Genomic DNA, 13,565 nt, shown 5'->3' with positions numbered 1-13,565 from the left:
GTCCTGTTTGGTGGAGATGATATTTAATAAAATAAGTAGAAATCCACTAAAAGTTTTGTTTGGTTATCTTGCAATCCCGAGATAATCGTCTCCATGCTCCAAATCCATTTTAAAGCCATTTTTAAGGCATTTCGCGCATACATGAAATGAACACATTTTTCTCCAAAACTATAACAGATGCAAGCTTGTCCTGTTTGGTGGAGATGATATTTAATAAAATAAGTAGAAATCCACTAAAAGTTTTGTTTGGTTATCTTGCAATCCCGAGATAATCGTCTCCATGCTCCAAATCCATTTTAAAGCCATTTTTAAGGCATTTCGCGCATACATGAAATGAACACATTTTTCTCCAAAACTATAACAGATGCAAGCTTGTCCTGTTTGGTGGAGATGATATTTAATAAAATAAGTAGAAATCCACTAAAAGTTTTGTTTGGTTATCTTGCAATCCCGAGATAATCGTCTCCATGCTCCAAATCCATTTTAAAGCCATTTTTAAGGCATTTCGCGCATACATGAAATGAACACATTTTTCTCCAAAACTATAACAGATGCAAGCATGTCCTGTTTGGTGGAGATAATATTTAATAAAATAAGTAGAAATCTACTAAAAGTTTCGTTTGTTTATATTGCCATCCTGAGATAATCGTCTCCATGCTCCAAATCCATTTTAAAGCCATTTCAAAGGCATTTTGCGCATACATGAAATGAACACATTTTTCTCCAAAACTATAACACATGCAAGCTTGTCCTGTTTGGTGGAGATGATATTTAATAAAATAAGTAGAAATCCACTAAAAGTTTTGTTTGGTTATCTTGCAATCCCAAAATAATCGTCTCCATGCTCCAAATCCATTTTAAAGCCATTTTTAAGGCATTTCGCGCATACATGAAATGAACACATTTTTCTCCAAAACTATAACAGATGCAAGCTTGTCCTGTTTGGTGGAGATGATATTTAATAAAATAAGTAGAAATCCACTAAAAGTTTTGTTTGGTTATCTTGCAATCCCGAGATAATCGTCTCCATGCTCCAAATCCATTTTAAAGCCATTTTTAAGGCATTTCGCGCATACATGAAATGAACACATTTTTCTCCAAAACTATAACAGATGCAAGCTTGTCCTGTTTGGTGGAGATGATATTTAATAAAATAAGTAGAAATCCACTAAAAGTTTTGTTTGGTTATCTTGCAATCCCGAGATAATCGTCTCCATGCTCCAAATCCATTTTAAAGCCATTTTTAAGGCATTTCGCGCATACATGAAATGAACACATTTTTCTCCAAAACTATAACAGATGCAAGCTTGTCCTGTTTGGTGGAGATGATATTTAATAAAATAAGTAGAAATCCACTAAAAGTTTTGTTTGGTTATCTTGCAATTCCGAGATAATCGTCTCCATGCTCCAAATCCATTTTAAAGCCATTTTTAAGGCATTTCGCGCATACATGAAATGAACACATTTTTCTCCAAAACTATAACAGATGCAAGCTTGTCCTGTTTGGTGGAGATGATATTTAATAAAATAAGTAGAAATCCACTAAAAGTTTTGTTTGGTTATCTTGCAATCCCGAGATAATCGTCTCCATGCTCCAAATCCATTTTAAAGCCATTTCAAAGGCATTTTGCGCATACATGAAATGAACACATTTTTCTCCAAAACTATAACACATGCAAGCTTGTCCTGTTTGGTGGAGATGATATTTAATAAAATAAGTAGAAATCCACTAAAAGTTTTGTTTGGTTATCTTGCAATCCCGAGATAATCGTCTCCATGCTCCAAATCCATTTTAAAGCCATTTTTAAGGCATTTCGCGCATACATGAAATGAACACATTTTTCTCCAAAACTATAACAGATGCAAGCTTGTCCTGTTTGGTGGAGATGATATTTAATAAAATAAGTAGAAATCCACTAAAAGTTTTGTTTGGTTATCTTGCAATCCCGAGATAATCGTCTCCATGCTCCAAATCCATTTTAAAGCCATTTTTAAGGCATTTCGCGCATACATGAAATGAACACATTTTTCTCCAAAACTATAACAGATGCAAGCTTGTCCTGTTTGGTGGAGATGATATTTAATAAAATAAGTAGAAATCCACTAAAAGTTTTGTTTGGTTATCTTGCAATCCCGAGATAATCGTCTCCATGCTCCAAATCCATTTTAAAGCCATTTTTAAGGCATTTCGCGCATACATGAAATGAACACATTTTTCTCCAAAACTATAACAGATGCAAGCTTGTCCTGTTTGGTGGAGATGATATTTAATAAAATAAGTAGAAATCCACTAAAAGTTTTGTTTGGTTATCTTGCAATCCCGAGATAATCGTCTCCATGCTCCAAATCCATTTTAAAGCCATTTTTAAGGCATTTCGCGCATACATGAAATGAACACATTTTTCTCCAAAACTATAACAGATGCAAGCTTGTCCTGTTTGGTGGAGATGATATTTAATAAAATAAGTAGAAATCCACTAAAAGTTTTGTTTGGTTATCTTGCAATCCCGAGATAATCGTCTCCATGCTCCAAATCCATTTTAAAGCCATTTCAAAGGCATTTTGCGCATACATGAAATGAACACATTTTTCTCCAAAACTATAACACATGCAAGCTTGTCCTGTTTGGTGGAGATGATATTTAATAAAATAAGTAGAAATCCACTAAAAGTTTTGTTTGGTTATCTTGCAATCCCGAGATAATCGTCTCCATGCTCCAAATCCATTTTAAAGCCATTTTTAAGGCATTTCGCGCATACATGAAATGAACACATTTTTCTCCAAAACTATAACAGATGCAAGCTTGTCCTGTTTGGTGGAGATGATATTTAATAAAATAAGTAGAAATCCACTAAAAGTTTTGTTTGGTTATCTTGCAATCCCGAGATAATCGTCTCCATGCTCCAAATCCATTTTAAAGCCATTTTTAAGGCATTTCGCGCATACATGAAATGAACACATTTTTCTCCAAAACTATAACAGATGCAAGCTTGTCCTGTTTGGTGGAGATGATATTTAATAAAATAAGTTGAAATCCACTAAAAGTTTTGTTTGGTTATCTTGCAATCCCGAGATAATCGTCTCCATGCTCCAAATCCATTTTAAAGCCATTTTTAAGGCATTTCGCGCATACATGAAATGAACACATTTTTCTCCAAAACTATAACAGATGCAAGCTTGTCCTGTTTGGTGGAGATGATATTTAATAAAATAAGTAGAAATCCACTAAAAGTTTTGTTTGGTTATCTTGCAATCCCGAGATAATCGTCTCCATGCTCCAAATCCATTTTAAAGCCATTTCAAAGGCATTTTGCGCATACATGAAATGAACACATTTTTCTCCAAAACTATAACACATGCAAGCTTGTCCTGTTTGGTGGAGATGATATTTAATAAAATAAGTAGAAATCCACTAAAAGTTTTGTTTGGTTATCTTGCAATCCCGAGATAATCGTCTCCATGCTCCAAATCCATTTTAAAGCCATTTTAAGGCATTTCGCGCATACATGAAATGAACACATTTTTCTCCAAAACTATAACAGATGCAAGCTTGTCCTGTTTGGTGGAGATGATATTTAATAAAATAAGTAGAAATCCACTAAAAGTTTTGTTTGTTTATCTTGCAATCCCGAGATAATCGTCTCCATGCTCCAAATCCATTTTAAAGCCATTTCAAAGGCATTTTGCGCATACATGAAATGAACACATTTTTCTCCAAAACTATAACACATGCAAGCTTGTCCTGTTTGGTGGAGATGATATTTAATAAAATAAGTAGAAATCCACTAAAAGTTTTGTTTGGTTATCTTGCAATCCCGAGATAATCGTCTCCATGCTCCAAATCCATTTTAAAGCCATTTTTAAGGCATTTCGCGCATACATGAAATGAACACATTTTTCTCCAAAACTATAACAGATGCAAGCTTGTCCTGTTTGGTGGAGATGATATTTAATAAAATAAGTAGAAATCCACTAAAAGTTTTGTTTGGTTATCTTGCAATCCCGAGATAATCGTCTCCATGCTCCAAATCCATTTTAAAGCCATTTTTAAGGCATTTCGCGCATACATGAAATGAACACATTTTTCTCCAAAACTATAACAGATGCAAGCTTGTCCTGTTTGGTGGAGATGATATTTAATAAAATAAGTAGAAATCCACTAAAATTTTTGTTTGGTTATCTTGCAATCCCGAGATAATCGTCTCCATGCTCCAAATCCATTTTAAAGCCATTTTTAAGGCATTTCGCGCATACATGAAATGAACACATTTTTCTCCAAAACTATAACAGATGCAAGCTTGTCCTGTTTGGTGGAGATGATATTTAATAAAATAAGTAGAAATCCACTAAAAGTTTTGTTTGGTTATATTGCAATCCCGAGATAATCGTCTCCATGCTCCAAATCCATTTTAAAGCCATTTTTAAGGCATTTCGCGCATACATGAAATGAACACATTTTTCTCAAAAACTATAACAGATGCAAGCTTGTCCTGTTTGGTGGAGATGATATTTAATAAAATAAGTAGAAATCCACTAAAAGTTTTGTTTGGTTATCTTGCAATCCCGAGATAATCGTCTCCATGCTCCAAATCCATTTTAAAGCCATTTTTAAGGCATTTCGCGCATACATGAAATTAACACATTTTTCTCCAAAACTATAACAGATGCAAGCTTGTCCTGTTTGGTGGAGATAATATTTAATAAAATAAGTAGAAATCTACTAAAAGTTTCGTTTGTTTATATTGCCATCCTGAGATAATCGTCTCTATGCTCCAAATCCATTTTAAAGCCATTTCAAAGGCATTTTGCGCATACATGAAATGAACACATTTTTCTCCAAAACTATAACACATGCAAGCTTGTCCTGTTTGGTGGAGATGATATTTAATAAAATAAGTAGAAATCCACTAAAAGTTTTGTTTGGTTATCTTGCAATCCCGAGATAATCGTCTCCATGCTCCAAATCCATTTTAAAGCCATTTTTAAGGCATTTCGCGCATACATGAAATGAACACATTTTTCTCCAAAACTATAACAGATGCAAGCTTGTCCTGTTTGGTGGAGATGATATTTAATAAAATAAGTAGAAATCCACTAAAAGTTTTGTTTGGTTATCTTGCAATCCCGAGATAATCGTCTCCATGCTCTAAATCCATTTTAAAGCCATTTTTAAGGCATTTCGCGCATACATGAAATGAACACATTTTTCTCCAAAACTATAACAGATGCAAGCTTGTCCGTTTGGTGGAGATGATATTTAATAAAATAAGTAGAAATCCACTAAAAGTTTTGTTTGGTTATCTTGCAATCCCGAGATAATCGTCTCCATGCTCCAAATCCATTTTAAAGCCATTTTTAAGGCATTTCGCGCATACATGAAATGAACACATTTTTCTCAAAAACTATAACAGATGCAAGCTTGTCCTGTTTGGTGGAGATGATATTTAATAAAATAAGTAGAAATCCACTAAAAGTTTTGTTTGGTTATCTTGCAATCCCGAGATAATCGTCTCCATGCTCCAAATCCATTTTAAAGCCATTTTTAAGGCATTTCGCGCATACATGAAATGAACACATTTTTCTCCAAAACTATAACAGATGCAAGCTTGTCCTGTTTGGTGGAGATGATATTTAATAAAATAAGTAGAAATCCACTAAAAGTTTTGTTTGGTTATCTTGCAATCCCGAGATAATCGTCTCCATGCTCCAAATCCATTTTAAAGCCATTTCAAAGGCATTTTGCGCATACATGAAATGAACACATTTTTCTCCAAAACTATAACACATGCAAGCTTGTCCTGTTTGGTGGAGATGATATTTAATAAAATAAGTAGAAATCCACTAAAAGTTTTGTTTGGTTATCTTGCAATCCCGAGATAATCGTCTCCATGCTCCAAATCCATTTTAAAGCCATTTTTAAGGCATTTCGCGCATACATGAAATGAACACATTTTTCTCCAAAACTATAACAGATGCAAGCTTGTCCTGTTTGGTGGAGATGATATTTAATAAAATAAGTAGAAATCCACAAAAAGTTTTGTTTGGTTATCTTGCAATCCCGAGATAATCGTCTCCATGCTCCAAATCCATTTTAAAGCCATTTTTAAGGCATTTCGCGCATACATGAAATGAACACATTTTTCTCCAAAACTATAACAGATGCAAGCTTGTCCTGTTTGGTGGAGATGATATTTAATAAAATAAGTAGACATCCACTAAAAGTTTTGTTTGGTTATCTTGCAATCCCGAGATAATCGTCTCCATGCTCCAAATCCATTTTAAAGCCATTTTTAAGGCATTTCGCGCATACATGAAATGAACACATTTTTCTCCAAAACTATAACAGATGCAAGCTTGTCCTGTTTGGTGGAGATGATATTTAATAAAATAAGTAGAAATCCACTAAAAGTTTTGTTTGGTTATATTGCAATCCCGAGATAATCGTCTCCATGCTCCAAATCCATTTTAAAGCCATTTTTAAGGCATTTCGCGCATACATGAAATGAACACATTTTTCTCCAAAACTATAACACATGCAAGCTTGTCCTGTTTGGTGGAGATGATATTTAATAAAATAAGTAGAAATCCACTAAAAGTTTTGTTTGGTTATCTTGCAATCCCGAGATAATCGTCTCCATGCTCCAAATCCATTTTAAAGCCATTTCAAAGGCATTTTGCGCATACATGAAATGAACACATTTTTCTCCAAAACTATAACACATGCAAGCTTGTCCTGTTTGGTGGAGATGATATTTAATAAAATAAGTAGAAATCCACTAAAAGTTTTGTTTGGTTATCTTGCAATCCCGAGATAATCGTCTCCATGCTCCAAATCCATTTTAAAGCCATTTTTAAGGCATTTCGCGCATACATGAAATGAACACATTTTTCTCCAAAACTATAACAGATGCAAGCTTGTCCTGTTTGGTGGAGATAATATTTAATAAAATAAGTAGAAATCTACTAAAAGTTTCGTTTGTTTATATTGCCATCCTGAGATAATCGTCTCCATGCTCCAAATCCATTTTAAAGCCATTTCAAAGGCATTTTGCGCATACATGAAATGAACACATTTTTCTCCAAAACTATAACACATGCAAGCTTGTCCTGTTTGGTGGAGATGATATTTAATAAAATAAGTAGAAATCCACTAAAAGTTTTGTTTGGTTATATTGCAATCCCGAGATAATCGTCTCCATGCTCCAAATCCATTTTAAAGCCATTTTTAAGGCATTTCGCGCATACATGAAATGAACACATTTTTCTCCAAAACTATAACAGATGCAAGCTTGTCCTGTTTGGTGGAGATGATATTTAATAAAATAAGTAGAAATCCACTAAAAGTTTTGTTTGGTTATCTTGCAATCCCGAGATAATCGTCTCCATGCTCCAAATCCATTTTAAAGCCATTTTTAAGGCATTTCGCGCATACATGAAATGAACACATTTTTCTCCAAAACTATAACAGATGCAAGCTTGTCCTGTTTGGTGGAGATGATATTTAATAAAATAAGTAGAAATCCACTAAAAGTTTTGTTTGGTTATCTTGCAATCCCGAGATAATCGTCTCCATGCTCCAAATCCATTTTAAAGCCATTTTTAAGGCATTTCGCGCATACATGAAATGAACACATTTTTCTCCAAAACTATAACAGATGCAAGCTTGTCCTGTTTGGTGGAGATGATATTTAATAAAATAAGTAGAAATCCACTAAAAGTTTTGTTTGGTTATCTTGCAATCCCGAGATAATCGTCTCCATGCTCCAAATCCATTTTAAAGCCATTTCAAAGGCATTTTGCGCATACATGAAATGAACACATTTTTCTCCAAAACTATAACACATGCAAGCTTGTCCTGTTTGGTGGAGATGATATTTAATAAAATAAGTAGAAATCCACTAAAAGTTTTGTTTGGTTATCTTGCAATCCCGAGATAATCGTCTCCATGCTCCAAATCCATTTTAAAGCCATTTTTAAGGCATTTCGCGCATACATGAAATGAACACATTTTTCTCCAAAACTATAACAGATGCAAGCTTGTCCTGTTTGGTGGAGATAATATTTAATAAAATAAGTAGAAATCTACTAAAAGTTTCGTTTGTTTATATTGCCATCCTGAGATAATCGTCTCCATGCTCCAAATCCATTTTAAAGCCATTTCAAAGGCATTTTGCGCATACATGAAATGAACACATTTTTCTCCAAAACTATAACACATGCAAGCTTGTCCTGTTTGGTGGAGATGATATTTAATAAAATAAGTAGAAATCCACTAAAAGTTTTGTTTGGTTATCTTGCAATCCCGAGATAATCGTCTCCATGCTCCAAATCCATTTTAAAGCCATTTTTAAGGCATTTCGCGCATACATGAAATGAACACATTTTTCTCCAAAACTATAACAGATGCAAGCTTGTCCTGTTTGGTGGAGATGATATTTAATAAAATAAGTAGAAATCCACTAAAAGTTTTGTTTGGTTATCTTGCAATCCCGAGATAATCGTCTCCATGCTCCAAATCCATTTTAAAGCCATTTTTAAGGCATTTCGCGCATACATGAAATGAACACATTTTTCTCCAAAACTATAACAGATGCAAGCTTGTCCTGTTTGGTGGAGATGATATTTAATAAAATAAGTAGAAATCCACTAAAAGTTTTGTTTGGTTATCTTGCAATCCCGAGATAATCGTCTCCATGCTCCAAATCCATTTTAAAGCCATTTTTAAGGCATTTCGCGCATACATGAAATGAACACATTTTTCTCCAAAACTATAACAGATGCAAGCTTGTCCTGTTTGGTGGAGATGATATTTAATAAAATAAGTAGAAATCCACTAAAAGTTTTGTTTGGTTATCTTGCAATCCCGAGATAATCGTCTCCATGCTCCAAATCCATTTTAAAGCCATTTTTAAGGCATTTCGCGCATACATGAAATGAACACATTTTTCTCCAAAACTATAACAGATGCAAGCTTGTCCTGTTTGGTGGAGATGATATTTAATAAAATAAGTAGAAATCCACTAAAAGTTTTGTTTGGTTATCTTGCAATCCCGAGATAATCGTCTCCATGCTCCAAATCCATTTTAAAGCCATTTCAAAGGCATTTTGCGCATACATGAAATGAACACATTTTTCTCCAAAACTATAACACATGCAAGCTTGTCCTGTTTGGTGGAGATGATATTTAATAAAATAAGTAGAAATCCACTAAAAGTTTTGTTTGGTTATCTTGCAATCCCGAGATAATCGTCTCCATGCTCCAAATCCATTTTAAAGCCATTTTTAAGGCATTTCGCGCATGCATGAAATGAACACATTTTTCTCCAAAACTATAACAGATGCAAGCTTGTCCTGTTTGGTGGAGATGATATTTAATAAAATAAGTAGAAATCCACTAAAAGTTTTGTTTGGTTATCTTGCAATCCCGAGATAATCGTCTCCATGCTCCAAATCCATTTTAAAGCCATTTTTAAGGCATTTCGCGCATACATGAAATGAACACATTTTTCTCCAAAACTATAACAGATGCAAGCTTGTCCTGTTTGGTGGAGATGATATTTAATAAAATAAGTAGAAATCCACTAAAAGTTTTGTTTGGTTATCTTGCAATCCCGAGATAATCGTCTCCATGCTCCAAATCCATTTTAAAGCCATTTTTAAGGCATTTCGCGCATACATGAAATGAACACATTTTTCTCCAAAACTATAACAGATGCAAGCTTGTCCTGTTTGGTGGAGATGATATTTAATAAAATAAGTAGAAATCCACTAAAAGTTTTGTTTGGTTATCTTGCAATCCCAAAATAATCGTCTCCATGCTCCAAATCCATTTTAAAGCCATTTTTAAGGCATTTCGCGCATACATGAAATGAACACATTTTTCTCCAAAACTATAACAGATGCAAGCTTGTCCTGTTTGGTGGAGATGATATTTAATAAAATAAGTAGAAATCCACTAAAAGTTTTGTTTGGTTATCTTGCAATCCCGAGATAATCGTCTCCATGCTCCAAATCCATTTTAAAGCCATTTTTAAGGCATTTCGCGCATACATGAAATGAACACATTTTTCTCCAAAACTATAACAGATGCAAGCTTGTCCTGTTTGGTGGAGATGATATTTAATAAAATAAGTAGAAATCCACTAAAAGTTTTGTTTGGTTATCTTGCAATCCCGAGATAATCGTCTCCATGCTCCAAATCCATTTTAAAGCCATTTTTAAGGCATTTCGCGCATACATGAAATGAACACATTTTTCTCCAAAACTATAACAGATGCAAGCTTGTCCTGTTTGGTGGAGATGATATTTAATAAAATAAGTAGAAATCCACTAAAAGTTTTGTTTGGTTATCTTGCAATCCCGAGATAATCGTCTCCATGCTCCAAATCCATTTTAAAGCCATTTTTAAGGCATTTCGCGCATACATGAAATGAACACATTTTTCTCCAAAACTATAACAGATGCAAGCTTGTCCTGTTTGGTGGAGATAATATTTAATAAAATAAGTAGAAATCTACTAAAAGTTTCGTTTGTTTATATTGCCATCCTGAGATAATCGTCTCCATGCTCCAAATCCATTTTAAAGCCATTTCAAAGGCATTTTGCGCATACATGAAATGAACACATTTTTCTCCAAAACTATAACACATGCAAGCTTGTCCTGTTTGGTGGAGATGATATTTAATAAAATAAGTAGAAATCCACTAAAAGTTTTGTTTGGTTATCTTGCAATCCCAAAATAATCGTCTCCATGCTCCAAATCCATTTTAAAGCCATTTTTAAGGCATTTCGCGCATACATGAAATGAACACATTTTTCTCCAAAACTATAACAGATGCAAGCTTGTCCTGTTTGGTGGAGATGATATTTAATAAAATAAGTAGAAATCCACTAAAAGTTTTGTTTGGTTATCTTGCAATCCCGAGATAATCGTCTCCATGCTCCAAATCCATTTTAAAGCCATTTTTAAGGCATTTCGCGCATACATGAAATGAACACATTTTTCTCCAAAACTATAACAGATGCAAGCTTGTCCTGTTTGGTGGAGATGATATTTAATAAAATAAGTAGAAATCCACTAAAAGTTTTGTTTGGTTATCTTGCAATCCCGAGATAATCGTCTCCATGCTCCAAATCCATTTTAAAGCCATTTTTAAGGCATTTCGCGCATACATGAAATGAACACATTTTTCTCCAAAACTATAACAGATGCAAGCTTGTCCTGTTTGGTGGAGATGATATTTAATAAAATAAGTAGAAATCCACTAAAAGTTTTGTTTGGTTATCTTGCAATTCCGAGATAATCGTCTCCATGCTCCAAATCCATTTTAAAGCCATTTTTAAGGCATTTCGCGCATACATGAAATGAACACATTTTTCTCCAAAACTATAACAGATGCAAGCTTGTCCTGTTTGGTGGAGATGATATTTAATAAAATAAGTAGAAATCCACTAAAAGTTTTGTTTGGTTATCTTGCAATCCCGAGATAATCGTCTCCATGCTCCAAATCCATTTTAAAGCCATTTCAAAGGCATTTTGCGCATACATGAAATGAACACATTTTTCTCCAAAACTATAACACATGCAAGCTTGTCCTGTTTGGTGGAGATGATATTTAATAAAATAAGTAGAAATCCACTAAAAGTTTTGTTTGGTTATTTTGCAATCCCGAGATAATCGTCTCCATGCTCCAAATCCATTTTAAAGCCATTTTTAAGGCATTTCGCGCATACATGAAATGAACACATTTTTCTCCAAAACTATAACAGATGCAAGCTTGTCCTGTTTGGTGGAGATGATATTTAATAAAATAAGTAGAAATCCACTAAAAGTTTTGTTTGGTTATCTTGCAATCCCGAGATAATCGTCTCCATGCTCCAAATCCATTTTAAAGCCATTTTTAAGGCATTTCGCGCATACATGAAATGAACACATTTTTCTCCAAAACTATAACAGATGCAAGCTTGTCCTGTTTGGTGGAGATGATATTTAATAAAATAAGTAGAAATCCACTAAAAGTTTTGTTTGGTTATCTTGCAATCCCGAGATAATCGTCTCCATGCTCCAAATCCATTTTAAAGCCATTTTTAAGGCATTTCGCGCATACATGAAATGAACACATTTTTCTCCAAAACTATAACAGATGCAAGCTTGTCCTGTTTGGTGGAGATAAAATTTAATAAAATAAGTAGAAATCTACTAAAAGTTTCGTTTGTTTATATTGCCATCCTGAGATAATCGTCTCCATGCTCCAAATCCATTTTAAAGCCATTTCAAAGGCATTTTGCGCATACATGAAATGAACACATTTTTCTCCAAAACTATAACACATGCAAGCTTGTCCTGTTTGGTGGAGATGATATTTAATAAAATAAGTAGAAATCCACTAAAAGTTTTGTTTGGTTATCTTGCAATCCCGAGATAATCGTCTCCATGCTCCAAATCCATTTTAAAGCCATTTTTAAGGCATTTCGCGCATACATGAAATGAACACATTTTTCTCCAAAACTATAACAGATGCAAGCTTGTCCTGTTTGGTGGAGATGATATTTAATAAAATAAGTAGAAATCCACTAAAAGTTTTGTTTGGTTATCTTGCAATCCCGAGATAATCGTCTCCATGCTCCAAATCCATTTTAAAGCCATTTTTAAGGCATTTCGCGCATACATGAAATGAACACACTTTTCTCCAAAACTATAACAGATGCAAGCTTGTCCTGTTTGGTGGAGATGATATTTAATAAAATAAGTAGAAATCCACTAAAAGTTTTGTTTGGTTATCTTGCAATCCCGAGATAATCGTCTCCATGCTCCAAATCCATTTTAAAGCCATTTTTAAGGCATTTCGCGCATACATGAAATGAACACATTTTTCTCCAAAACTATAACAGATGCAAGCTTGTCCTGTTTGGTGGAGATGATATTTAATAAAATAAGTAGAAATCCACTAAAAGTTTTGTTTGGTTATCTTGCAATCCCGAGATAATCGTCTCCATGCTCCAAATCCATTTTAAAGCCATTTCAAAGGCATTTTGCGCATACATGAAATGAACACATTTTTCTCCAAAACTATAACACATGCAAGCTTGTCCTGTTTGGTGGAGATGATATTTAATAAAATAAGTAGAAATCCACTAAAAGTTTTGTTTGGTTATCTTGCAATCCCGAGATAATCGTCTCCATGCTCCAAATCCATTTTAAAGCCATTTTTAAGGCATTTCGCGCATACATGAAATGAACACATTTTTCTCCAAAACTATAACAGATGCAAGCTTGTCCTGTTTGGTGGAGATAATATTTAATAAAATAAGTAGAAATCTACTAAAAGTTTCGTTTGTTTATATTGCCATCCTGAGATAATCGTCTCCATGCTCCAAATCCATTTTAAAGCCATTTCAAAGGCATTTTGCGCATACATGAAATGAACACATTTTTCTCCAAAACTATAACACATGCAAGCTTGTCCTGTTTGGTGGAGATGATATTTAATAAAATAAGTAGAAATCAACTAAAAGTTTTGTTTGGTTATCTTGCAATCCCGAGATAATCGTCTCCATGCTCCAAA

This window comes from Anomaloglossus baeobatrachus, unplaced genomic scaffold (assembly GCF_048569485.1).
Source record: "Anomaloglossus baeobatrachus isolate aAnoBae1 unplaced genomic scaffold, aAnoBae1.hap1 Scaffold_49, whole genome shotgun sequence".
Classification (NCBI taxonomy): Eukaryota; Metazoa; Chordata; class Amphibia; order Anura; family Aromobatidae; genus Anomaloglossus; species Anomaloglossus baeobatrachus.
The sequence above is the reverse complement of the archived record's forward strand: the minus strand, read 5'-3'. Positions refer to the sequence as shown.